We start from the raw sequence: 23,985 nt of genomic DNA, 5'->3' as shown, positions 1-23,985 counted from the left end.
AATGTCGAAAGTTGCTGCGCTAAAATGTTAAATTGTCAGATGAAAGGTTTTGCTGTATGTATTTTAACCATAGGCAAAGCAAACGCATCCTAAATCACTGAATGATAGCATCATCTTTATACAATTAATTAAAAGCTAAAGAGAGATAGTGTCAACAGTTGATGGGCAGGAAATTTGTTATAATTTTGCAGTGGGCACTAAGATATCAGCTATAAAGTGAATCAGAGTAATTTTTGGTCTGAATTGACTCTAAAAATGCCTACCATATGATAATTTCTAAATCATGTCATTTCCTCCTCTTCCCTTCCCTGCCCTTTGCACACACCTCCCCCCCCCCAACCCAAACAGACAAACAAATGACAAGCACTGTAAACACTGAAATGATGAATCTGGAATCTGATCTTGCCTGGATGCAAAGAAAACTTGAAATCATTCTCTAACCCCAGCGTGATCGTCAGATTGGCAACATTCACACCCCCCAAGAACTAGTTGAAAGGTTCTCAACATCCCCTGGAAATTGAAGTCCCCATCCCAGACCTGAATCAGAAGCTCAGACAGTGTGGCCCAGCCATCTGTTTAACAAGCCCTCTCGGTGATTCTGGTGGCTGCTAGAGCTTGAGAACCATCATCTAGGAAACCTGAGAATGGGGAAAATACAGAGGAAGAATATGATTGAGCATTCTTCCCAAGGAGAAGTCTGGGTCATAAGGTTTGCAACTCTTAGAATATCCATCTTCATGGCCTCAATAATTTATAACCTATCCATAATTAACTTTATTGATTATAATTTGGCCATCCTGGATAATTGATATCTTTCTTGTCAGTGATTTTTTCATAGAATGTACAGAGTCTCGGATATAACGGATGTGAAAGAACTCATTTAATTTTTAACTCCTTCTAGTTATATTGTTTTTATACCTTTGTATAGTAGCTGCATGTATCTTTAATAATGGCTTACTTAGCTTTTCATTCTAAACAAAGGAAATTGCCCATATTTTACCCATCACTGGTGTTGAATCTATGTAGGAGTTTGGTTCTAAAACTGCTGTATTAGATTCCAAAGTAATATAGTAAGATGAAAAGTTAAACCTAAAATTTACCTTTAGAGATTCTTTAATCGGAAAGTGAAACTGTGAAGTTCAAAACTCCTTTCCCAAATATGCCCAGCACAGCCAGTTATGCCACTAGTATCAGGGAAAGTAGTTTCTGCAGTTTTGATTGGATATTGAATGATGCATTTGGCTGTAGGCCCTATATATAAACAAAATATAATTAAATACAGTTCTTAGATACTCAGACTAGGAAAGAATGGGGAACTTGACGCCAAACTTTCTTCACCAACAAAGAAACTAGGCCATTTATGTTTCCATCATGCTTGTTTCAGGGAATACATTTATTTAATGGCTGCATCAGAGTAATTGCCCACACAATTATTTTTCTTTTTCTCTTTCTCTCCCCTTTTAAACTGTGTGTGCAGTTTAACTCAAGTAAATGAAACGCCTATACATAATATTTTAGCCATATTATTTTGACCGCATGCCATACAAGAATAAAATCTTTTAAAAGCAGGTTAAAAAATGTTTTAAAACCTGAATTCAAGGAACACTTGTGTTATTCCCACTTTGAACAACATGATTAGCTCTGTGATTTGGGAAAGTATTAGGCCACAGTTTTGTTTTGTTTTTTTCATTTATATTCTAAAAATGGATTTTGAGAACTGATTTAGAAGTTATTACCCTGTGTGTGTGTGTAAAAGACCTCTCCCATTGTAGAATGGTTATTTTCTGCAAGTTGAATAATGTTTTACTCATTAGTGATTGGAGTTGGAGTGAAATCATATTCAGGTAAATTTTTTTGCTTTGCTTATTAAATGGAGAGGGACCATGGCAGGGAAAATTCAAATGAATGATACTTTATGTCTAACCTCCTATTTTTAATGAAAAATGAAAAAGATAATCATCTGGATGTATTAATTCATGACATTAAGCTTTCTGATATCTGTAAATTTCTAGATAATTTGCTATATATTTTCAACTGAATACTTGGTGTTCTGGAGATCTCCTTGAATGGAATTAAATCAGATTTCATTTGTGTTAGTATTTGTTTTGGAACAGTTTCAAACGTACAGGACAGTTGCAAAAATACTACAACCCTCATACTGAGAATCCCAATATACTCCCACCCTTTTAATTCCCAGATCCACCAAGTTTAACATTTTGCCACATTAGCTGTATCATTCTCTCCTCCACCCCATCTATCCTCTAGCTTCTGAATATTTGAGATAGTTGGGAGATGGTGTTACACATTACATTCATTTAATACATAATAATTCCATGTGTATTTCCTAAGAAAAAGGATACTCACTTATTAAATGTAGTTATCAAATTCAAGAAATTTAATTATATAAAGCCTATATCTATATTCCAATGTTTCTTATGTCCCAATAATATCCTTTTGAGACTTTTCTCCTCCATTCTTAGATCCCATCCAGTATCATGTATTGAAATCTAATCGTTATTATCTATTTAGTTTCTCTGTTTTTTTAAAAGCAATGAAAACATATATTATATAAATCTTCCCTTCCCTACCCTCCCCAGCATGCCATTCAGTGGGATTAACACATTCACTATGCTACAGTACCCTCATCATCACCTATTACCAGAACTTCCCCTTGACCCCAAACAGAAACCATATACCCATTTTACATGAACTCCCCACTGCCCCTGCCCCCTACTGTAATTTGTACTCTACTTTCTGTCTTGGTGAGTTTGCATGTTCTCTGACACATTCTTTGCGGTAACTATGGGACTTTGCTTTGCTACCAACTATTTAATTTTCCTAGACTGATGAAAGCAGATACCATGAAATGGGTTGGCTTATGATGGGAATTTGTTAGCTTACAGTCTGAGACTGGGAAAATGTCCAAAACAAATCATCATCAAGGCAATGCTTTCTTCCTGAAGACAGCTGCTGGAGATCCTTGTATCCTTGCCACACTGCAAGGCACACTTCAGCACCTGCTGGTCTCTCCCTTCTTCCCTGGGTTTCATCGTCTTCAGCTTCTTGCTTCTGTGGCCTTCTCCCCCTATCTCTGCGTTCATCCCATTTACAAAGGACTCCAATAGTAAGTTTAAGACCTCTCCTGAATGAGGTGGTCATGTCACATCTTAACTGAAGTAGCTTCACCCAAAGGTCCTACTCAGAATGAGTTTACTTACACAAGAATGGAGTGGATTTAGGAACATATTTTTCTGGAGTACATACAGTTTCAAACCACCACACTAACTTCAGATCAAGTGTATAGACACTGTATTCCCACACCTCTCCACCCTGCCCATAGTCATGTAACTCTTGTCAAAAATTACATATGTATACATTATGAGTCCCAAACCACTGATTCATCATTACATTTTGTGCATTTGCCTTTCGGATCGTGTAGAAAGTAAAAAGTAGGAGTTATAAACCCAAAATACAATAATTGTAATGTTTATTAACTCATGCCATATCTTTACTGGAGATTTTTATTTTTCCATGTGGCTTCAGTTAACTGTCTAGTGCCCTTTCCCTTCAACCTGAAGCAATCTCTTTAGCATTTCTTCTACCACCAGAATAGTGGTGACAAACTCCCTCAGCTTTTGTTTATCTGGGCATGTATTAATCCCTCCCTCATTTTTGAAGAACAGTTTTGCCAGATATAGAATCCTTGGTTAGACTTTTTTTACTGTTGATACTTTAAATATGTTTTCCTGCTGCCTTCTTGCTCCCATGGTTTCCAATATGAAAATAGATTTAATCTTACTGATGCTCCCTTGTAAGTGATGTGCTGCTTTTCTCCTGTGGCTTTCAGAATTTTCTCTGTAGCAATGTCATTTAACAGGTTGATTATAATAGGCTATAGTATGGGTCTATTATGGGTTTATCCTAGTGGAGTTTATGGAGCATACTGGCTGCTGATATTCAGATCTTTTGTTAAATATGAGAGATTTTCAGCCACTATTAGAATAGCTTACCTTTAACTTTCTTTTTCCTTCTTCTGGGACTCCACAAAGTATATATTGGTATGCATTATGGTGTACCACAGGTTCCTAAGGCTTTGTTCACTCTTCTTCATTCTTTCTTTTTCAGCTCTTCAGACTGGATGATTTCAATTGTCTTATCTTTACGTTCACTGATTGTTTTTTCTGGTGGCTCCAATCTCCTATTGAGCCCTTCTAGGGAATTTTTAAATTGTTTTATTGTATTCTTCAACACTGTTTGGTTTCTTTTCATAATTTCCATCTCTTTATGTTCTCTGTGTTCAATTATTGTTTCCCTAATTTTCTTTAGTTCTTTTTCCCATACTTTCCGTAGCTCTTTAACCAAAAGGACTACTTTTGAAAGTCTTTGTCTGGTATGTCTCAGGTCTGGGCCTCCTCATTGATCGTATCTAATGATTTGATCTCCTTTGTCCAGGGTTTCGCTTCTCCTTTCTTTGTATGTTTTGTAATCTCTCATTGAAACCTTGATATTTTGACATTTTAATGTGTTATCACTGTATTTAAACTCTGAGGCATGTGCTCTTTAGGTCTGTATCCATCTACTTTGTTACGACTCAGCTTTTCTTAAATGTCAGGAGCTAACAAAAAAAAAAGAAAAAGAGAAAACAGTTTTCCCACTGCTTGCAGACTGATCTGTGTGAGTGCTCTTCTTAGGAGCTCATTCATATAATGAGTTTGGAGAACAGCTTGAAACCAAGCCATCCTGATCCTTTCTACAGCACATGCAACTTGTCTTGGGCATGGTCATATGGCCTTCAGAATTTCCCCATTTACACAGATATGAATGTATCCTTTTCTCTAGGAAGTAATTTCCTCATGGTCCCAGGTACTGCGCTGTACATCCTGCAGCCACCAATTCTTTCCCTAGGCAATAAGACTTGGCCGATCTCCCACAATATTCTGTAGGAGAGCTCTGTGAACTGCTTCCTACATGCATGGCCAGTACTGTGATGGCAAGTCCTGAGGCCACCACCAGATAAGCTTGGCAGACATATATGCTGCCAGTATGTGCTTGAGGGTTACTGTGTTCCCTCTGGAATTGGGACAGGAACCAGCACTGGGAGCATGGGTTGATTCCATGCCAAGCTGTTATGGGGTGGGGAGGGGCCAACTAGTGCATCACAAGATCCCACTGCTTTTAAGTGAGCTTTTTCTGCATTCAGTGCTTGCCCTGATACTGCACGTCTTTAACTGTTTAATGGAGATTTGAGGAAGATGTTTCTGGTTGTTCTTGATGTTTGTTCTTAGCTTCTGTGGAAGGATAGACTAGATTTCACTTCTAGGTATTCAATAAATATGTCATGAAATGAAAGATATTATACTAAGTTCTGTATTAAGGTGCTACCCAAGACATAAATAGACCCCTAAATTATTGGAATATGAATTCTAGCAGTGTAAAAACAACATCAGTAATAACCAAATGGGTTAATTTTTAATTTAAATAATGCCACAAGAATGATTTAAGAATATATTCAACTTTTCAGACACACAAGATTGAGAGGGCAGTCCCTGCCACATATCCTCATGTACTCTATACTTATGTTATTAGAATATTATCCAGAATATTCCAATCACCCATTTATTTGTATTTCTGTCTCCCCCACTAAATTGAATGTCCTTCAAAGCAGTATCAAAGTCCTATTCATTTTTTCCTTCTCATCCTTTTCCAGTTTGTATAGTAATTATTGGTTGGTGCTGAGAATATTATGCTAGCAAATATTGAGGAACACACAAAAGAAGGAAAGAAAAATGAAAGAAGAAACAATCCTATCCTCATATCTACAATACAATCAATTCTTACATACACCAAAAGTACTCTCATTTTAAGAAACTCATAATATGTTTCTGCTTCTTAGTAGCCTAATCCGTGTTCTTAATTTGTTTAATGTTAATGGAAATAGCAAAAATTTCAGAGATTGGGAATGATGGCCAGATCTTCCTAGCCAAAGGCAAAGGGAAGACAGAATCAGAGTGTAAGCTGAGTCTGGAAGGATTCGTATCTGTTTTTCACTCCTTGCATCCTAGGTCTTGTGTTATTTTCTCTTTTTCTATTATCTTTCTTATTTTGGGGGGCATGGGCAGGCACCGGAAGTGGAACCCAGCTTTCCAGCATGCCTGCTGAGCCACCAAGGCCACACTATCTGTCTTTTAAAAAAAAAAAAAAAAAAAAAATTGAGTTCAGAGGACCAGAGAGAGGATTACAGGGAAATTAGGAAGGAAGAGAATAGTAGGAGAGAGAAGGAGTAAAATAAAAATTAAAAAAAAAATAGAAATAGAAACATAAAAAGATGGGCCAGTTGAAGAATCTGAAAGGAAGGAATCTAAAGAGTTCATAGAGATGACCAAAGAAACCAAAGCTGCTCCTTGAAATAACTAATTAAATTGAAAAAACTATAGTAGTACTCATCCAGAAAATAGCAGAAAAGTTTTTAAAAATAAAAAATTAAAGGAGGACACATAAAAAAGAAGAGGATATTTTAAATTCAGTCTTGAGCATACTATAGGCAACTTTATCATAATACACATGAGAATTTAGGAAAAAAATGGATTTAAATTGGCAAAATTAGCTTAAGTAATAAGCTTGAATAAGTCGGTTCTAATAGAACTGGTAATCAAAGTCTTTAAGGCAAAGACCAGATAGTTTTACAGGTGAATTTTACTAAACTTTTAAGAAACTGAAAATCCCTACCATATGTAAATTCCTTCAGTGAATAAAGAAAGAGGGACTACCAACTAGCTTATTTTATTAAGCCAATAGAAACCAGATAAAATAATTTATCAAAAGCAGTGTAAGGAATGTATAGATCAATTATAGTTATAAACTGTGTGGATGTAAAATTCCTAAATACAATATAAGCAAATTAAATTTAGGATTGCATTAACAGAAAAAGAAAAAAAAATCCTGACAAACGAGATTCCAAACAATATAAAGATTATTAATTTTTAGAAAATCTATTTTTATATTAATATCACATTAACAGTTGAAAATAAAAGTAAGTTTGATTATTTAAGTAGATGCAGAACAATAATTCAATAAAGACTCAAATAGGATAGAAATAGGAAAAACTTTCACTGTTTAACCTGATAAATGGTTTTGTGGGAAAAAAGGATAGCAAATATAAACCAAATGGTAAAACTTTAAGGACTTTTTATTAATTCAGGAATAAGGCAAATATATCTATCATCTCTTAACTATTCAGTATTTTACTATATGTTTTAGTCAATGTAATAAGATAAGATACAAAATAAAAAAGTGGAAATAATGGAAAGACATACAATTTTCCTTATTTTCAAAGGATGAAGTTGTCTATATAAAATCAAGAGATTTGTAGACAAATTATTATGAATAACAGCAAGTTTTTCAGATACTAGACCTACATACAAAAAACTAAGTGCATTACTAATTCCAAAAATGTGTTGTGGTTTTAAAAATTTTCATTCACAATAATAATATAAATTTTAAAAACACATAGGAACAGATCTCATAAAGGATTAGAATGTGGAAAAAATTACAAAATACTGCTGAAAGGAATAAATATAATGAAAGATACTATGTGCATAGATAGGAAGACTCAATAGTATAATGGTATGAATTATCTCATAATTATCCTATAACTTTGAGCTATTCTAATAAAAATACCAAAAGGATATTTGTGGAACTTGACTCATAAAAATTATGAAGAAAGAAGAGTTATAGGAAATTGATATAAAGATTATTATAAATTTATAGAAATTAAGAAAGTTTTATAAGTGATATAGAGATGAACAATAGGCTAAGAGCAATGGTGCAGAAAAACACACATACATATCTGGAACTTTGATATATGACAGCAGTAGTATCACAAATATTTGAAAATAATGGGATACTCAAAAAATTGTCCTCGGACAATTTGTTATTTACATGGAAAATATTTTGAATGAGATTACTACTGAATAACACATATAAAAACATAAATATGAAAAGTAAAATATTATATATTTTGGAAAAATATAGCAAAATTCCTTATTAATATTTTTGTTAAGAAATGTTTTCTTAACATTTCTTAACAAAAAGGAAAAAAAATCACATATGAAAATATTCAAATTTTTAAATAAATTCCCCACATTTCCTGTACAGAAAACACTATAAACAATTTGTAAACATAAGTCAAAAATTAGAAAAAAGGATATTTGCAAAGCTTATAATCAAAGCATATGTCTGAAGAATATACAGCTAATTTCTAAAGCTCAGTAAGAAAAAGTCAACCCAGCAGAAAAATGGGCAAAACAGAGGAGAAGAAAATATAATTGTCTCTTGGCCCACAAGCCAAACTCAAAGAGAGATCATTTCACAAGTGATTTGGGAAATGCAAATTAAAACCACAGTGAGAAAACCTTTCATTCCTACCATATTGAGAAAAATTGAATCTTTGACTCTTCTAGACATTGGTAAGGATACAGCGTAACAACAGCTCTTTATAAACTGCTTGTTGGGACAGACATTTTCACAACCACTTTGGGGAACAGTTTGGCAACATTGACTAAATTTCAAAATGTGCATACGCTCATATTCAACAAGCTTGCAATAGAATACTAAACAGAAGTGAAAGTGAGTGAATGAGAACTATCTGCATCTCCAAGGATGACCCTCACATATATTAAGTGAAAACAATATAATGTGTTTAGTAACACAAATCTATGTAGCAAAAATAAGGAAATACATGAGACTAGAACGATCAAAAGGGGAGATGACATGTGAAAACCCCTGTCACCATCATAATCCTTTGCCTTCAATCTAATTTCCCTCCAAATAATTCTAAACAACATAGCCAAATTAATATTCCTGAAACTGCTCCCTCTCTTATCTAAAGCACCCCATAATTCCCCTGTGAATCGCAGTAATGTCCAAACCACTGGACTATAAACTCACTGGGCAGAGATAGTCAATATCTCTCTGTGTTCTCAACCCCCAGAACCATTCCTTATACACAGTCATGCAGCAAATGTACAAGGATAGAATAGCCTTGAATGACTGTATTTTGCTTGAACTATTCAGTTTGCAAGTTCTTATAAAAGTAAACCTAACTTTGAATCTTATCAAATAATCCAAGTGGTTGGGAAGATATTAAGGTTATATCTAACACATTTAGATACAGAATATGAAGAGAGGGTAAAAGTATAATAAAAATTCAATGAGTGTGTACTCTCACACAATGTATCTTAGCAATAAAGTACTAAAAGAGTAGCTAGAGAATTGCCACAGGGAAATAAATAGAATGAAACATTCTATTTGAATAGCTACAGCAGGCGAAATGTATTAATTATGACATCAATTAAAATGCTCTCTCTTGGAAAGAATGTTTTATCAACTTGGGAGAAAAGTTTTTTCTCCTCCAGTAGTCTAAAGTAATTTGTACTCTATTAATGGGTTATAAACTTTGAATAGATTCTTCTCCAGAATGAGACAGACTTGTGGAGAAGGTAGCCTGGATCTTCCAGGTATGTGGGAATTCCATGCCAAAGCCAGGAGCATCTTGACTTTTCCTCTTTAATCTCTATTATTTCCTAAATATCCTTCTTGCTGCCTCCTCTTAAATGCTTCCCAAATTCTCCTAAAAGTTTATCATTGGGGAAATTAGAGTCCTAAAGATTTGCAGACTATTTTGCTTTCTCATCGCTCACATCCTTCCCTTGAGGCATGAACCCAGAGCCTTCTATCTCTTTGAGTGGGCAGAACTAAATTCGGGAAAGCACAGAGAGAAATATCACAGATCTGTATATTAAAATATTATTCTTTCAAAATAGAAAGAGCATTAGCCAGACATGAATTTGACTACCAGCTCAAGTGATGTGGACAATTTGCCATAAGCAGTAGTTCTCACAAATCACTATACATTAGGGACCACCCAAATGACTTCATCCAGGGAGCTTAAAAAATATGCTATTACTTGACTCAGAACAATTAAATTAGAATGTCTGGGGAGTAGAGACCAGAAAATAAGTTTGTTTAAAACACTCAGGTGATTCAGGGGCACAAAGGTAGAATTCTTGCTTGCCATGCGGGAGACCCAGGTTCAATTCCCATCCACCCAATTCCCTCAAAACAAAAAGCAAAGAAAGGAAGAAAACAAACAAAAATTCAACAAATGGTTCTGCAATAATGGGATAAAAACATGGAAAAAGAATGAAGTGCAAACCCGGCAATATAGTGTATAAAAGAAAAAAAACCCAACACTCAGGTGATTCTAATGTGCAGACAAGGTTGAGAATTACCACCTTTGAACTGTGCTACTCAAAGGATGGTAACCCAGAGTGGCAGCTTTAACACCTTGGACATCATTAGAAATGCAGGCTTTGGGGCCACACCTGTGGAATCAGAATCTCTGCTGATTCCACAGAAGATTCTTACGCATAGTCAAAATTGAGAACCTTCCCCATTAAGAAAGATGATGAAGGTGAGTTGTAGGCTATATCCTCCTCGAGATTAGTTTAGAATCATGTATTAGGGTGAGACCAAAATGGAAAAAGGATAGGATCCACATAATATTTAGTGATCAGAGATACAACACAGCACAAAAATGCTCCTGAATTAAACAGACTAAGTCTCTCTTGGATGCCACATTCTACCTTATAGATATTTTCATGTATCTAATGTTCTTCCATTATCTAGCTATGAACTGCTAGGCTTAAACCGTGAAGACAGCCAAGATAAGATGGCTCCAATATCCCAGCTGTCACTTAGTAATTATGCATTCCATCTTATAATAATGATTTCTTACATTTTGTACCACAGTATACATTGCTTTGTCTACATTATCTCTTTTAAACCTTAATATATCACTTAATAGAAAACAAGGTTCTGACAATCAGCATGACTCAGGTTCTCTGTCACCCAGTAGTTGGTAAGAATCAAAATGGGATTTATACCACATTTCTGAACCCAATTACAGGGCTCCCCACCATCCAATATACCCAGATATTTATGAATTTGGCTAGGTTCAGTTAATTCCTCAGATTGTGTTCCCTTTTTATGAAATGAAAAACTCTTAAGTAAACAGTCTTCGGCTGTAGTTGCTCATACAAAATACAGATATTTACTGAAACCTTGCTTAATAAAGCTGGTAAAAATAAATAAGCATTTATTATATTATATAAAAGGTTCTGGACAAGATAGCCTTTCTGTCTGTTTTGGACAGCATGGGGGGATTTGAGGGAGAAAGGATTTGTCATGGTAAGAACAGGGGCAGCCCAAAATAAATAGACAATATGATTTATACCTTGGAAGAATCTCAAAATTTGAATGGAGACCTAGCCACAAGCATGTGGAAAGAAGACCTGATAATATTTCAAAACATATTAAACAATGCCAATTAATACTATTAAAAATGTCACTAAGATATAACTGGCAATAGGACAATAAGATCTAAGGGTTTTACCAACAGTTGGGTGTACTCCCATAAAATGTTACTTTTTTTTCTTCAGGGAAAAAAAATCTAGCTCTGTACATTCTGCAAAAGAGAAAAAAGAAAGAAATGTGCATTGCCAGGTTGAGATCTCATTAGAATACCATTTGCTAAACCACTTTGTATAAATTATTAACCTTAGGCTACAGCTTTGAGCTTTTTCCACACAGAATATTGTATGTTCAATTTTTTTTTCAGTTCATTCACTTCAATTATATACCCCTTTTCTTTTTAAATTCACTGCTTTTGACAACTTTATATATCACTTGATTATTAGACTAGCATAGAGCATGCAGTAGAAAGCTATTATGCTCTATATCATTTGTTAATTTCTACTGTGCAGCTTGAGTAAATCCAAATCCGTCTAGCCTTAGGAATCTTCTTGGTTCTCAGCGCTACACAGGCACTTTAATAAAAATATAAAACCTTCTAGGTTTTTAGAATGCCGGTATGTCAGAAGATAATGTGCTGTCTAAAAGTGCCTTATATCACCTAGCAGCTTAATTTTTTTTTAAGTGCTATAATTTTATAAACCAGAATGTTTTATGATCTAAGATGGCAACTTTAATATTTGAAATGTTACTTTACCTATGAGAAGTCTGATCTCTTGTGATGTGTTACCTCTTATTGCAGTGCTTCAAACTGTGTGTGGTGAGGGACTACATTTTCAGTTTTGATTTAGCATCTTGTGAGTCAAGTACTTTTAATTGCTTTCCTATATGATAAAGGTTTGTTTCAATTCCACAAATAATTCATGAGGGCTCATGAATATACATATCCTATCTTATGTAGCATAACATCATTAATCACCTTTCTTTCCTCAGTATAGGATAATCGATTAAATAAAATGGAATTTAGAATGAATAATGGATTATAAAGAAAAGGATTTAGAGAAAATAACTTCTATCTTCCTTGGCTGTTTTAGAAATAGATTCTAATTTTCAAAAGATAAGGTCAATATTCTAACATTGGCAAACTATATTATTAATCATTGTTTTTACCAGCTATGTGCTTTGTTTACATAACAGAATAAAGATACAAAATGAACTAATATGTGAGCCTAGAAGCAAATGAATGCATTTATTAAAAATGTTATTGTTTATGCATCTGCTTTTTAAAAATCATATCTGTCTTGCTATTATATCCACCAAAAATTAACATATACGTTTAAATTTCTAAAATGCATTATAGAACTCACAATTTACCTTCCAGAGTTGAGAATAATATCTGTACTGACACTTGTCATTACATCACAGAGCCCTTCCTTAGGTTTCTTCGGTTTAAAATTGGAATTACTTTTAGTGAAAAAATATTCTACATAGAAAAAATGTAATTTGGATTTCTTTCATATTCTCATTAGCTGTTCAGAAGTTAATAACAGTAAAATTTATTTTAATTATTTTGCTTACCATCAGTCTTAGACACCAATCTGAATGTGCATAATGACACATAAACACGTTTAAAAGCACTGTCCTAAGGTCCTAATATACTATACATATCTTAACAATAAGGGGGTTTTGAAATATATTTTAATCTTCTTTCCAGAGCTAATAATTACATGAAGTTTATTTCCTGTTCATTGGTGACCCTCATTTATTTCCTTCATTGAAAAACATTGCATGCATACTCCTGTTTTGAGGTAGGATAATACAGTTGGGTTATTTATAAGAAAACTCAATACTAGTTCGCCTTTCTTAGTAATTGGCCAATTTAAAACTATGCGACTCAGGAGCTATCTCATGTGTGTTTCTTCCAGCAACAAGAGGAATTTGCCAACTAACATCAGTCATTTGGCCTTTCTATTCATTTTTACCAAACCAAGGAAACTCTTCCAATTATGAACTGTATCCGCCTGCAATGGCTAATAAGAAGTTTGAAGCAAAATTGGTGCCTGAGGATTTTACAAGGCTAAATCTCTCTGGAACCTCCAAAGAAGTAGATAAATTGGGGCATGTGAACTCTTTTGTTTTTATATATATAACTAGTGAAATAAGGGCCCTTTGGAGATGCTTACATGCACAGCTTTCTTTCACTTTCTCCCTCCCTTCCTTTCAATCTTTCACTTATAAATTTCTTGAGAAGGTATCAAAGGATTACACATAGGAAGTTATTACTTAATTAAGGTCTTTAGAATTTTTATTTTTAAGCAGGGTTTTTTTTCTGTTCTCCGGAATCCTTGATGTCTTAAGATACATGTTATGATCAGGCAAAGAGTTCCCATTTTAGATAGACTTCAATATTGTGGCTTGTCAGAGAATTTTAAAAATCTGTGGTGAATCTATGCATTGTGCACTAGAGCTTCTAATACGTATATAAGGGTGAAATCAAGCCTTGACAAATGCATTTAAAAATAAAAAGAAAGGGCACAGAAATCTAGGATCTTTATTTCGGAATGTGAGTGGTACACATTGGAAAAGAATGAAATTAAATGGAAATTTTGGGTGTATGAGTGGGAGAAGAGGAATAAATTTATATCTTCTAAAGTTTTATGCTTCAGAATAAACATTCAAAACTAGGCACACCAGTTTAGAAAAAAACATAGCAAAACCACTGTTGAACTCAGAAATGGACAAAAAACAGAATATTCATATATTCAAAGGTAATAAGAAATTATTAAATATACATAATAGAACTTAAGAACTAAAGGGAATTTAAGGATTATTTGGCCTATATTTTGCTTCTTGGAACACATCTGCAGAGTTTTGATATTTAATTTGAAAAACACTGGTTTAAAAAAGCTTAACAGGATATTTTTATTTGGTTTGTTTAAACTGAAGGACTCCTCAGAACCTGGAACGGGCTCATAAGCCTTGTGTGTTAGCAAGACTAAGTAGCAATTAGTTGAGGATGGGCAACTCTTTTAGGGAACACCCGTAAGTCCTTTGAAGTTTGGCTCCCACATCATATAATTTTTATTGTTATTAATCAAATCTAAATTTGTTTATATATATATAAAATGTCCATGGTACAGAAATTAAGAAAACAGCAGTAACATGTCCACTATCAGACAAAAACTTAATGTCAGAACTGGGACTAGATAATACTGCTGAATACCAGTTCTGTGCTGATCTTATTAAATGAGTTGCTAGAAGTATTACATGAGTATGTTAAGAAGTTAGCATTAAAGATATATTGCTTTGTGACACCATTAGTTGAAGAACATGCTTTCTGTTCAGTGATTCCCTATGGTGACTACTTGAATATGAGAAGGAGAGGGATGAAGGAGAGTGTATTATTGGATGTCTTATTCACATAATTACAGTCAATAGAAATATTTTAGAATTCAACTCCACAGTTTCTCTCAGGCTTTTTGCAGTAGGAAAAGTTTGTGTCCTTTTGTTTATCAGTGAAAGGTCTACTAAGGAGAAATAATTTTATAGTAATCTTCCAATTAAGTCTGAAACGAACCCTGCAGGCACACAGCGACACATTAGATTGCAATAAATGCTTTCTATAGTTTAACAAGCTTCTTCAAGGTTCCTGGAAGGTGTTTTCTTTTGATGACATAATTTGCATTGCACTATCTACTCAGAGTCATTCTTAAATCACAGTTTAATTCTAAGACTTCTTGGAGCATTCCAGCAACTTTCATGCAAACTCCTTGGAATTTTTTCTGACCATGCTACTTAACAACTTCTGCAGACAAGTAAACTAAGGATCACTCAGTGTTCATGATATGGCATGTTGTAACTTGAAGATATTTTTAAAAAATGAATTTTATTGTTGTTTTAGCTGTGTCACTATGCTTTCCCAAAACTGCACTGATATTCTGGACCATGATTTTTAATACTAATATCTAGGAATTTAAGAATTGGTCATTGATATAGAAAAATTAGAAATTGGATTTCTCTCCTTCACCACAAACTAAGAGCATACTTATTACATATGTAACAAGTGAAATTCAAATATTATTACACTTACCAAACTATGGTTTGATCGGTACTTTACACTTCGTGGAATGTTAAAACAATCATCTATAAGTTTAGTTCCATTTTGCAGCTGAAGGAATTAAGACATCATAGAATGGAATTGCTTAGGAATATTCAGCCAGTGAGTGGCTTAGTTGGAATGCAACCTTCCAACTCTGAGTTCTTTCTGTGTTGAACTTCTATTTGAAACTCCATGCAATTTAATAATGCAGTTTCATAAATTACTCAAAATGGCTAACAATTTCTTCAAACTGTAAGGTCCAGAAAGGATTAGCTGAATGGTCTACACCACCCTCATCACCCTGTCTGGCCCGAAGGCCTTTATTTATTGACTTAATATGCCTTTGCTGCCACTTATTTTGGAATGTGAGTAGAGTGGGAATGTGGTACACATGGAAAAGAACAAAATGGAATGGAAATTTGGGGTTATGAGGGGGAGAAGAAGAGGAATACATTTATATCTTCTACAGTTTTATGCTTCAGAATAAACAGATTCAAAACTAGGCACAACAAAGGAAGTAGGAGGAACATCGCCTTCTGGCAATAACAGAGTTTTGAGTACTGGAAAGATCCTTACATTTTAAGAAAAAAGAAAACTGGACAAAATGTATGAATCCACAGTTTTTAGACATTGGGCAATACATGGCATGGCACTGTGATCCTTGAAAGAAAGGAGACTCATGTGGCTGCCTTGCTATCCTCGCCCCTAATGCATACACACTCCAGCATTCCTAACAGAGGCACTTACTAGGTTGTGGAACAAGGAAGGGAATGTAAGTAAAGCAAACCGATCTAACTGAGTTGAGGACACAGAGATTTAGAAGGAAGAGTAACATAGAACAGGGACATCACCCTACAAATAGCATCAATAATCTGCATAGGAGTTATCTTAGGGCTTTGGCTGAGTACCAAGCATAGGGTAAACAATCACAAGGCCATGTGAGGCAAAGCAAAGAAAAACTACTGGAGGAGAATAACTTCGGATGGACTATCAGCTGAAAAGTTCATAGAGCTTACACAGACTTGGGGCTATTCAAGTCCTCACCTGTCAAAAGACCTCACTGGACAATGAGGCAACTTAGTTGACAGAAAGATCAGGCCGAAGGAGCAAAACGAGCTCTGGAACAGAGACTTCTCCAGACCTAACAGAGCCTAAGAAAACAGCATTAAAAGAATGTAACTGCTAGTCACTTAACTGTCTGATAAAATTAATTTAAACACTCTTTAGAAAACAAAATCCACACACCTAATGTAATATTTACAAAGTACAACTTTCAACTAAAACCAAAAGAGTATACATGCAAATCAGTAGGAAAATGGGACAATAAGCAACAGAAAAAACAGTAATTAGAAACAGACAATTGACAAAAACAAGAAAAAGTGGACAAAAATGGGACTAAATGAAAACAAATAAGATGTTAGAACTAAACTCAATTACATCAAAAGAAATATTTTAAATGTTAAAGATCTAAAGACTCCAATTATTAGTCAGCAATTGGACATAAAAAGCAAAATCCAACTACTTTCTTTCTTCAATAAATTTTAAGCACACTGGCACAAATAGGTAAAAGTTAAAGAAAGAAGTGTAAGGAAGAAAAAACATACTAAAAATTTAATACGAGTTTTCCAGTATTTTCCCAACAAAGTGTTACTTTGCCAATAAGGAGAGAAAAACCAATGTAAGAAAGCTGGTAGTTATATTAACAAAAATAGATCTCAGGACAAGGAGTATTTCCAGGGGCAAAATGGGATTATTGTATAACAATGAAAGTTTCAACATCTCAAGAGTACTTAACAATCCTAAATGCATACAGATCCAAAATTAGAGCTTCAAATACATTAAGAATTTACAGACATTATAGATAAATACTAAGTGGGAGAATGCTGCATTCTCTCTCCTTAATTGAATGAACAAGTGGAAAATTAGTAAGTATACAGAAGTTAAACATAACATTATCATTTATAGAACAGTACATACAACAATAGTGATTAAGCCATTCTTTCTCAAGCATACATGAAATATTCATCAAGGAAGAGCATGTTCAGAGATAAAACAAGTCACAATACATTTATCAGGATTGAAAACATATGCTCTCTGACCAAATGGAATTAAATTATAAATCAATAGTAAAAAGATATCTTGAAAATCAACAAATATTTGGAATTTAAGCAAAGGTCAAAGAAGAAACCACAAACGATATTAGAAAATGAATGATAATGAAAGCACAACATCAATATTTATGAGATGTTGCTAATATTGTGTGAAGAGGGAAATGTATAACTTTTTAATGCTTCTACTAAAATGATGGAATGACTTCCATTTCCAGGGACGTGGAATAGATATACTTTTCCCTATTCTTTCCATTAAGTTAAACTAAAGTTCCTGGACATTATATATATAACAAACATAAGAAGAATATGGCAAGTGGAGATAAGAAGGTAGAAGGTTAGGGTATCTGAGACCCAAGGAAAGACATATTGATGAGTTTTCTGGGTTCTCTTTGTCTCATATATCCCAGAATTGATGCTGATGAAGCCGGCAACTTGAAATACCAAAGAACACAGGCAATAAAAAGCAAATTATAAGCCTGCACTCTAAAACCAAAGGTCCAGGAAATGGTAATCTAGCAAACAGAAAACTTTTAGATAATAACCATTCTCCTCAAGCTAAACACCACCTCCACCCCAACAGACACGTGCGTGCACGCACGTGTGCGCACGCACACACACGCACATGCACAAAACTGTGGCCAAACCATCAACACCAGCGAAAGTCAAGTGGGTAGCTCAGACTTCTACCTGTGCAAGGCTGTAAAGAGATACCCTAATAGCCCCTTCCAGGCTGGTGTCAGAGAAGACCAATTAGGAAGCTGATACTTTAATCCCTGCTGGCTGGTCATGAGGTCCTCACCACTCAGTATCCAGAGAAGACCATGTGAGAAGCCAGTGCTTCTACCCCTAATCAGCAGTAAGAAGACACTCCTCTCCCTTCCAGATGGCGTGCTATCATAAGAGACCTGCAGAGAGTCAGGACTTTCACCATAGCACAACGCTAACAAGACCACCCCAGCCAGGGGGTCAGCGGGGACCACATGTGTGGCTGAGACTCACATCCCAGCCCAGTACTACTGAGGAGTTCTCCACCCCCACCTCCAACTCAGGTGTCAACAGAGGTCCAATGGCAGACCTGAACTTCTATCTCCACCTGGTGATAATGAGGTGACCTTCAACCCCCTTTTTCCCTACTGGAGAGATATCAGAGTAAGTCAGTTAAAAGAGGTTTCGATATGATCCACTGACTCATAATGTAATATGAGAATGAGAAAGTTCCAATCAAAATCACTCATAACAAGAATCAGGAAGATATTAAATGGAATGGAAAAAAAAAAAGGCAGTCATTGTCTACCAATACTGACATGACAGAGATATTAGAATTATTTGGCAAAGATTTTAAAGCAGTCATCATGATAATGCTTCACTGAGCAATTGCAAACATACCTCAAATAATTGATAAAAATAGAATGCCACAGCAAAGAAATAGAAAGTCTAAATAAAGAAAGAGAGGCTATAAAGAAGAACCAAGTGGAAAATTTCAAAATCAAAAATAAAATAACAACAACAAAAAAGCCTAGTGGATAGGCTCAACAGCAGAATAGAGGGGACAGAGTAAAGAATCAGTAAACTGGGAGACAGAAAAAGAAAAAAATCCCCCAATCTGAATAACAGAGAAAATAGTCAGAAAAAACAATGAACAGAGCCTTAGGGAACTATCAGACTACAACAAAAAATCTAGCATTTATGTTACCAGTCTGGGAAAATGAGGAGAGGGAGGGTTGGACTGAAACAATACTCAGGAGAATGCCGAAAACTTCTCAAATTTGGAAAATTCTATAAATCTATCAATTTAAGAAGTTAAGCAAACCCCAAACAAGAATACACCTCCAAATAAAACAAAACCAAACCAAGAACCTTAGAAGACATAACATAAAATTTGAAAAGCTAAAGAAAAAGAAAAAAATTTGAAAGCAGCTTGAGAAAAATGACACCTAAACTATGAGGAGAAAAAACAATTCCAATGACAGTGGATTTCCCATCATAAACCACGGAGACCAGAAGGAAGTGGCACCTACTTTTTCAAGTGTTGAAAGAAAACTGCTGCCAACTCAAAGTCCTATACAAAGCAAAAATATCCTTCAGCAATAAAGGAGAAATCAAGACAATCTTAGATGAAAGAAACATAAGATAATTGGTTACCAGCAGATCTATCCTAAAAGAATCTACAAGGGAAATTCTCTGAACAGAAATGAAATGGTAACATAAGGAAACTTGGAACATCAGCAAGTAAGAAAGAACATTTTAAGAAAAAATATGGGTAAATACAAAAGGCCTTCTTTCTCCTCTTGAGTTTCCTGTCATGTTTCATCATTGAAGTGAAATTATAGTACTGGGGCGGGCAATGGTGGCTCAGTGGCAGAGTTCTCACCTGTCATGCTGGAGACCCAGGTTCGGTGCCTGGTGTCTGCCCATGTTAACAACAACAAAAAAATTATAGCTTTGAACATATATAGAAAAAATATTTAAAATAAATATATTACAAATGGGGGAGGATAAAGGGACATAAAGAGAATTCAGGTTTTTATACCTCACTTGAAGAAATAAAATGATGGTACCAGTAGACTGAATGACATGCATAAATAAAGTAGCATCTAGAGCAACCACTGCAAAAGCTATACAAAGACTACATCAAAAACACTATAGATAAATCAAAACGGTATCTGAAAATGCTCAAGTAACCCACAAGAATTCAGGAAAAGAAGAATAGAACAATAGAAAATTAAAATAAAATGGCAACAAAGATTAGAGAGGAGATAAATGAAATAAAGTATAAAAAACAGAATGAACACAACCAAAAGTTGATTCTTTGTAAAGAGCAACAAAATGACATTTAGCTAGATTGATAAGGAAAAAAGAGAAAGAACACTAATGACTAAAATTAGAAATGAAAAGGGGACTATGACTACCAACTCCACTGAAATAAAAAGAACTATAAGGGGATTTTATGAGCAACTCTATGCCAATAAATCAGGTAACCTAGATGAAATGAACAAATTCCTAGAAACACACAAACTACCTACTCTGACTCGATAAAAAATAGATCTCAACAAACCAATTACTACTAAAAAATGAATCAGTAATAAAAAACCTCCCAACAAATAAAAGCCAAGGACTAGATGGCTTGACAGGGAAATTCTACTAAATATTTCAAGAAGACTTAGCTCCAATTCTGTACAAACTCTTCCAAAAGATTGAAGAGGAAGAAATACTCCTTAACTCATTCCATGAGGCCCTCATACCAAAGCCAGAGAAGGATAACACAAGAAAAGAAAACTACAGACCAATATCTCTTATGACTATAGATGCAAAAATCCTAAACAAAATACTAGCAAACCAAAATCAAAGGCATATTAAAGGAATTATAGATCACAATCAAATGGGATTTATCCCAGGTATGTAACATAAGAAGGTAGATTAATATAATACACCTAACAAACAGAATGGAAGAAAAAAAAGAAAATTATATTGCTCAGAAAAGGCATTTGACAAAATCTAGCACTCTTTGATAAAAGCACTTAGAAAACTAGGAATAGAAGGAAAGTTTCTCAACATGAAATAGGACATGTATGAGAAGTATGCAGCTAATATAATACTTAATGGTAAAAGACTGAAAGCCTTCCTTCTAAGATCAGGAACAAAACAAGGATTCTTACTGTCACCCTGGTTATTCAACTTTGTACTGGAAGGTCTAACAAGAAAAAGAAATAAAAGGCATTCAAATAGGGAAAGAAGTAAAACTTTCCCAATTACTGATAACATGTTCTTATATAGAAAGAATCCTGAAAAAACCACAACAAAGTTCCTGTAGCTAATAAATGGATTTGGCAAAGGCACAGGTCAAATCAAAATCGGTAGTGTTTCTAAACACTACTTATGAACAATCAGAAGAAAAAAATTCATTCACAATAGCAACTGAAGGGATCAAATATCTAGGAATAAATCCAGCCAAAGATATAGATAACTTGTACACAGAAAACTATAAAACATTACTGAAAGTAATCAAAGAAGATCTAAATAAATGGAATAGCATTCTGTATGGGTATAGGGCCTTGAATGGCCAAAATCATCTTGAAAAAGAACCAAACTGGCAAAATCACATTTTCAGATTTTAAGACATTACAAAACCAAAGTAATCAAAACAACATAGCACTGGCACAAGGACAGACATATAGACTAAGGGAATCAAGTTGACAGTTGAGAGAGAAATCAACTCTTAACATTTAGGGCCAACTGATTTTTGACAAGTGGGCAAAGATCACTCAATAGGGAAATGTTATTCTCTTCAGAAAATGGTGCTGGGAAAACTGGATCTCCATTTCCAAAATGGTGAGGGTAGACCTGTACCTCATATCATATACAAAAAAAACTCCAAAACACCAAATGGATCAAAAACCTAACTATAAGAGCCAGAACTATCAAACTCCTAGGATAAAACTTAGGGAAGCTTCTCCAGGACCCTGGGTTAAACAATGTTTTCTGAGACTTTATACCAAAAGCATGAGCAACAAATAAACAAATAAATAAATGCGACCTCATCAAAATTTAAAAATGTTGTTCCTCAAAGCACTTTATCATGAAGGTAAAAAGACAACCTACACAATGGAAGAAAGTATGTAGAAACCACATATGTTTAATATCCAGAATATATAAAGAAATCCTTCAAGTCAACAACAAAAGAGGAAAAGAAAAACAATGAAAATGGGGCAAAAGACTTGAATAGCAGTTTCTCCAAAAAGTATATTCAAATGGCCAGAAAGCACATGAAAACATGTTTCACATCATTAGTCATTATGGAAATGAAAATCAAAACCACAATGAGATACCATTCTCTACCCACTGGAATGTCTACTATTAAACAACAGAAAATTGCAAGTGGTGGAGAAGATATGGAGATATGGGAACACTCAATCATCGTTTGCAGGGATGTAAAATGGTTTAGCCACTATGGAAGATGATTTGCAGTTCCTCAGAAAGTTAAGTACAGGATTACTATATGATCCAGACATGCCACTTCTCAGTATATAATCAAAAGAATTGAAAGCAGGAACTCATATTTGCACACCAACATTTGTGGTGGCATTATTCACAATTGCCAATAAATGGAACCCAAGTGTCTATCTGATGAATGGATAAACAAAATGTGATATGTACACACAATGGAATATTAGCCCTGAAAAGAAATGAAGTTATGATACATACGACAACATGGACAAACCTCGAAGAACATCATGTTGAGTGATGTAAGCCAGTCACAAAAGGACAAATATTGTATGATCTCACTGATAGGTAACAATTAGAATAAATAAACTCATAGAGTCATAATCTAGAATATAGATTACTAGGGGATAGGTTGGGGGATAGGAAATAGAAAGTTAAGTCAACACATACAGAGTTTCTATTTGGGACAATGGAAATATTTTGGTAGTGGATAGTGGTGATGGTGGCGCAGCATTGTTAATGTAATTGACAGCACTGGATTATACATACAAAAGTGGTTAAAGGGGGGGAATTTTAGGATGTACACATTTTGCTAGAATAATTTCCTTTTAATTCCATGGAACTGCACAACACAGCAAACCCCAAGTTATAATATGAAACATATTTAATAGTACACTTATAAAAAGATGCTTCATCAATTGTAACAAATTGACACCAATGCAAGGTGGATGGTATATGGGAACCCTGTATTTTATGCATAGTTTTTCTGGAAACCCACAACTTCTCTAATAAAAATAAACAAAATGTAATGGCAGAGTTAAGCATTAATATATCAATTAAATTATATGCAAATGGTCTAAGTATGCCAATTAAAAAGAAATCAGAGTTGATCAAAAATCAAAACCCAACTACACGATGTCTATAAGAAATTTATTGCAGATATAATGACATAGGTTGAAGTTAAAAGGATGAAAAAGGATATATTGCACAAACATTAGTCAAAGGAAAGCAGAGTACATAATATCAGATAAAGTAAACTTCACAGTAAATAAAATCACCAGACACAGAGAGGGATGTTATATAATGATAAATATATCAATCCACCAAAATGACATAGCAAGTCTTTATGTCTATGCATCAAACCACAGAGCTGCAAAGTATGTGAGGCACAATCTGATAGAACTGACAGGCAACATACCCATATCCGCAATTATATTCGGGGACTTCAACATCTCTTAACATTTAGTGTTGAAACTGGAAAGAAAGTGAGCAAGAATACAGAATAACTCACCACCGCCACCAACCACCAGACTCAAACCAGTATTTATGAAACACTCCACCTAACGACTGTACAAGATGCACTCTTTTCAAGATAGAAAATATCCCGGGCCATAAAAGGAAACTTAACAAATGTAAAATAATTGATCTCATACAAAATGTTTTCTCCAACCACAATGAATGCAAACTAAAAATCAATAACTGAAAGAGAATATCTGCTAACACTTGGGAACTAAACAACATATT

The 23,985-nt window shown here is 34.5% G+C and overlaps 1 long non-coding RNA gene across 2 annotated transcripts in view; it reads right to left on the bottom strand.

The window, feature by feature from the left end:
• Nucleotides 1-410: 410 nt before the first annotated feature.
• Nucleotides 411-23,985, bottom strand: part of LOC143685950 (uncharacterized) — a 36,720-nt gene continuing 13,145 nt past the window's right edge. The window contains exon 4 of one of the 2 annotated variants that reach the window (XR_013176817.1): nt 411-638. This is a non-coding gene — a long non-coding RNA (uncharacterized LOC143685950). Of the gene's footprint in view, nt 639-11,472; nt 11,525-23,985 lie in introns of those variants that run through there. The other variant, XR_013176818.1, reaches the window with a different exon arrangement.

Source organism: Tamandua tetradactyla, chromosome 6, assembly GCF_023851605.1.
Source record: "Tamandua tetradactyla isolate mTamTet1 chromosome 6, mTamTet1.pri, whole genome shotgun sequence".
In the NCBI taxonomy this organism is placed as follows: Eukaryota; Metazoa; Chordata; class Mammalia; order Pilosa; family Myrmecophagidae; genus Tamandua; species Tamandua tetradactyla.
Note: the sequence above shows the minus strand (reverse complement) of the source record. Positions and strands in the feature narration are given on the sequence as shown.